The following is a 5,684-nucleotide window of genomic DNA, read 5'->3' on the forward strand; positions in this document are numbered from 1 at the left end:
TGCCTGGGCATAGTAGGAAGACAATAGATGTTAGCAGGAAGGAGGGAAGAAAAGGAGAGAGAGAAGGAAGAAAAAAAAGAGGAAGGGAGGAAGGGAGGAGAAGGAGAGAGGGAACGAGGGAGGGAGAAAGCAAGGAAGCAAGGGAGAGAGGGACAGAGGGAAGGAGGGAGAGAAGGAAGCAAGAAGAGGAGAGAGAAAGAAGGAAGGAAGGAAGGAGAACAAATAAAAGAAAGAAAGGAGGAAAGGAGGGAAAAGAAAAGAGAGGAAGAGAGGAGGGAAGAAAGAAAGCAAGGAATGAGGGAGGGAAGGAAGGAGGGAAAAAGAGAAGGAGAGAAGGAAGGAAAGAAGAAAGGAAGGAAGGAAGGAGAGGAGAAAGGAAAAAAGGAAGGAAGGGAGGGAGGAGGCAGGAAGGGAAGAAGGAGGAGGCAGGGAAGGAAAGGAGAGGAAGAAGGAGGGAAGGAGGGAAGGAAGAGAAAAGGGAAGAAGGAAAAAAGGAAGAAAGGATAAAGGAAGGGAGAAAAGGAAGGAAGGAAAGAAGAAGAGAAAGGAAGAGAGAAGGAAAAAAGGAAGGAAAGAAGGGAGGGAGGGAGGGAGGGAGGAAGGGAGGAACGGGGAGAGGGAGGGAGAGAGGGAGGGAAGGAGAGAAGGAGACTTTCTCAAGGTCAGTCTTTGGGGGATCTGATTTCACGTAGACATTTTCCACTTCTGGCCTTTCAGGTTCTTTCTAGAAAGGCCTCTACATCTTATCAATAGATTCCCTTAGATTCACAATGTCCCGTCAGTTGATACGTTGTTGACAACAGTGGACTTTCATTTCATCGTTCTGTGTAGAAAGGGCCTGGCACAGGCAATTCTGTTGAAGCTCCTCTTCTAGTTATCATCTTCTACCCAAGCACCCTTTCACATACTTGCTGCGATTCTCTCAGTCGTTCTTCCCTATCTCTTTCCTCACCCCTTTCTTGAACACAGAAACATGCTTGTGACTCTTCATTGCAAGAGTCACCACCATTGCCATTTCTGCTTGTTCATGGTACTAATATACAATAATTATCCCTCTATCTTCATCTCCTGCCTCACTAACACCTCCATGATTACAGGCATCATTAATTGCTATTAGGTCATCTCATCCCATGGGGTGTGAACCAGGTCCTCCCTGAAGACTTGGCCCAGCTCATGGATAGTATCGGTTATGGCCACCTCCTTTCCTCCACCTTCATCATGAAAAAGACCTGCAACGCACACACCACACAGCTTCCAAAACACCAGCCGGCTAACCAGAGACAACTTCCTTGTGGATACTAAAGAGGAGGTTGTCCTGGGGTGTGGCAGGGGCCTTTCCAGGTCACACAACCAGCTAGTAGGGATTTATTAGGAGTCTACATCTGCTCCCCAGGTCACAGATATTGGACATCTCAACTAGGGCACAGGCAGGGATGTTGGAGAGAAAAGGATGAAGTCAATAAGTATTTGGGGAGTAAAACAGAATGCTTCCTAGATGACAGAAACTCTTCCAAGTGTTTTAGATATATTAACCCCTCACCACACTCCAGTAACGTGGTTATTACTACCGCTTCTTTACAGGTAAGGAAACTCAGCCACTAAAAGGTTACATAACTCGGAATTCGAGTCGCTAGGGTCATGAATCCAACCCAGAAAGTCTGATTTCAAAGGATACATTTTTATCATCGTGCTGTTCCAACTATCTGCTTGCTACAGAATGAAAATGCCTCACTTGAATTTGCATCTCTTCCACCTGCACCCCTCACACCACACACATACACACACACACACATCGATAGCAACTTGGTAGGGATAGAAGCAACACATAAGTAGTCAAAAGACGCACCACATCAGAGAATGCAGAAGTGCAGCCACGCAGGTTAAGGTGAGAGAGACAGAACTGCCTTTGTTATCAAACCTGCTTCAGTTCCCCCAGAGCAGCTTTGACTAACTCATTTATTCTGCCAAACTCATGTGAGCATCTCAGGATGGTCACAGAGAGTAGCCAAGCATTTCCTTCATTTCTTTTTCATGGAGCCCATCCTTGGGCCATAAAGGAAGGGAAATAAGAAGACCTGGGAGTTCCAGAGAGCTGCCTTCGGAGCCCAGCTGCAACACTTGGGAGCCAAGTTATGTAACTGTTCTTAAACCTCAGTTTTCTCCATGCAGTTGCACAGTTGTTGTCGGGATTCGCATTTCTATGCTTAAAATGCTCTAAGTCCTCACTCTTGTAATCCCAGCTCTCTTTGAAAGGCTGAGGTGGGAGGATCGCTTAAGCCCAGGAGTTCGAGACCAGCCTGGGCAGCACAGCAAGACCCCTTGTCTGTGAAAAAGAAAAAAAAAAAATGCTGTAAGTGAATGAAGAGCATCCCTCAATCCTGTGACTCAGATAAGTGAAGGTCAGTAAAAGAATACCTATCGCACCCGAAATATAGGTATTCTGTGTGATTGACAGCTTCCATGTATATTGTACGTAAATTTTGTTTTGAAAAGTGACATGGGTGATATGCATTCCTTGCCTTGATGATAAATCAATCCCCCTTCTTCACAGGGCTGAGTTGCAAGAAGAGTTGCAAAGGCAATCAAGATTTTCATCCTACTACAACAGCAGCTACTACTGCTGGTGTGACTGCTACTACTAAACGTGTTTGAATTTTTTAATTGAGAATGCACATGGCAATAGACACCCAGAAAGAACATAAAAAAATGAGATGAAGTAAAAAAAAATCAAGAATTCTCTTGGAGATTGCTTGAGAAATTACAGCTGCACAGCTGGGCTCCCCATTGCATTGCAAGCTCAATGCCTTGCAAAACTTTCATACTTTCAGGGAGGGAAGGAACACCTGGAGTGCTTGGATGTCTTCCCAGATTATGGAGAACAAAATCCTGCCTGACAAGATGCTGTCTCATCTTGTCGCTGGCCCATGAATTGTTTACCCCCCAAGGAAGGCCAGAATGATGAAAAGCTGCCAAAGATCTTTGAGCAACACCGCCTCCTTTCATCACTGTGATGAGCTCTCACTTCTGTAACTCCCAACGAAAGTAAAGGGGGGCCCGGAGGTCAGGACCTGAGATTCAGAGAGAAGCACGGGCTGGTGACATAGATGCAAATACGGACTCCAGGCAGAGAAACAGCGCTGTGGCTACAAAGGTGAATTCATGGGTGTGCCCAGGGGGCGAACGTGAACAAGTTAGATACATGGCCATTCTTTGATGGTGTATGAAGGCAGAACATATCCACCAAGCCTGTGAACTCTTAGGAAAATGATGCCCAGGAAGCATGAGCATGTTCAATGAAACATACGCACTCACTCTTCTGCAAAACAACCCAAGAGATCTGGGCTGCTTGGAGATGGGGAGCCCTCACCCACACTGACTTTCAGGCCTAAGATGCCATTGCTGGTTTTTTGTTTTGTTTTTGTCTTTTTTGCTTTTTGGGGTTTTTCTTGTTGTTGTTGTTGTTGTTGTTGTTTGTTTTTTGTTTGAGACGGAGTCTCGTTCTGTCACCCAGGTTGGAGTGCAATGGCACTATCTCGGCTCACTGCAACCTCCACCTCCTGGGTTCAAGGGATTCTTCTGCTCCAGCCTCCAGAGTAGCTGGGACTACAAGGGCGCGCCACCACGCCTGGCTAATTTTTGTATTTTAAGTAGAGAAGTGGTTTCACCATATTGACCAGGCTGGTCTCAAACTCCTGACCTCGTGATCCACCCGCCTCAGCCTCCCAAAGTGCTGGGATTACAGGCGTGAGCCACTGCGCCCAGCCCATTGCTGCTTTTTTGAATGAATAACAGTACTTTTATTTTAATGAATACTAGTATTTTATTTCATTTTAATTGACAAATAATAATTGTATATATTTATGAGGTACAATGTGGTGTTTTCACATATGTCTATATTATGGAATGAATAAATCAAGCTAGTAAACATATCACATCTCCTGCTTACTTTTTCTCTAATAAGAATATTTAGAATCCACTCTTTTTAGAAGTCTAGATATCACCAAAAAAATTTAATGTTTAAAAATTGAAAAAATATAGTCAGGCATGGTGGCGGGCACAGGTAATCCCAGCTACTTAGGAAACTGAGGCAGGGGAATCACTTGAACCCAAGAGATGGAGGTCGCAGTGAGCCAAGATCGCGCCATTGCACTCCAGCCTGGGTGACAAGACAAACTCTGTCTCAAAATAAAAGAAAAAAGAAAATCTACTCTTTTAGCAATTTTGAAATGTACAATATTATTAACTATAGTCACCATGCTGCACAAATCTTAGATCTCAAAAACATAAGTTCTACTGCTCTAAAGCACTGTGGGGTGATTAGAGTTAACAATAATTTATTGTATATTTTCAAATGGCTAAAGGAGAAGATTTTGAATGTCCTCAACACAAAGAAATGATACATGTTTGAGATGATGGATACGCTAATCACCCTGATTTGATCACTATACATTGTTTATATGCATCAAAATATCGCTGTACTCCATAAATATATACAATTATTATGTGTCAATTAAAAATAGTAACAACATAGCAAGACCCCTGCCTCTAGTAAAAAATTAAAAAATAAGGCTGAAGCAGGCGGATCACCTGAGGTCAGGAGTTTATGACCAGTCTGGCAAACATGGCAAAATCCCGTCTCTACTAAAAATACAAAAATTAGCTGCAAAAATAACCCCATCTCTACTAAAAATATATAAATACAAAAAAAAAAAAAAAATCCAGCCTGTCACCCACACTGGAGTAGCTGGGATTACAGGTCAAATACTATTCAGCCTTTAAAAGGAGGAAATTCTGTCATTTGCCACCTGGATGAAATTTGAGAACATGATGGTAAGTGAAATAATCCAGATACAGAAAAACAAATACTGCATCATCTCACTTATATATGAGATCTAAAAAAGTCCAACTCATAAAAGTCGAGAGGTAGAATGGTGGTTGCCAGGGGCTGGGTCAGGTATAGGGAGATACTGATCAGATCAAAGCATACAAAATTTCATATTCTTTTTTTTTTTTTTTTTTTTTTGAGAAACAGGATCTTGTTCTGTTGCCCAGACTGGAGTGCAGTGGAGCAATCACAGCTCATTGCAGCCTCAAACTCCTGGCTTCAAGCAATCCTCCCACCTCAGCCTCCCAAGTAGCTGGGACTACACCACTCCTGGCTCATACTGCATTCTTAAGGAAGGACGTGGTATTATTTCCAGTTTCTATCTGTAGAGCGAAGGAGCAGAACCACCAGTTCTGACAACTTCAGGCCTTTGCTCCCAATGCACATTGACCGAACATTTTCCATGGGTCATGCTGGGTGCCGCGTAAACACAACATGCATGGCTCACACTCACTGGCTGACTGTCTTCAGGAGAAAGAAAATATCAAAAGAGCTTTATAAGAGCAACATGACTGCCCAGGAGAAGTGCAGGCAGCCAAGAGAATTGGGAACCACCTGGTCCATGAAGTGTTCAGCAGTAGCTTCCTGCAGAAACTTTGTTTTACTTGAGATCTGATTAATCTTTTAACAACAAGAGTCCTTGTGTCACTCTCCAGCTCTGAATTCCTCAGTGGCTCCCCATTGTCTATTTGGATCAGGGACCAACTTATTCACTTTGCCTAGGACTTCCACCTCTCACCACTAGAATCCAGGTCTCACTGCCTGGACTCATCTACCTGGACTCACTTCTCATCAGCTG

Source organism: Mandrillus leucophaeus, unplaced genomic scaffold (assembly GCF_000951045.1).
Source record: "Mandrillus leucophaeus isolate KB7577 unplaced genomic scaffold, Mleu.le_1.0 Scaffold215, whole genome shotgun sequence".
Lineage (NCBI taxonomy): Eukaryota > Metazoa > Chordata > Mammalia > Primates > Cercopithecidae > Mandrillus > Mandrillus leucophaeus.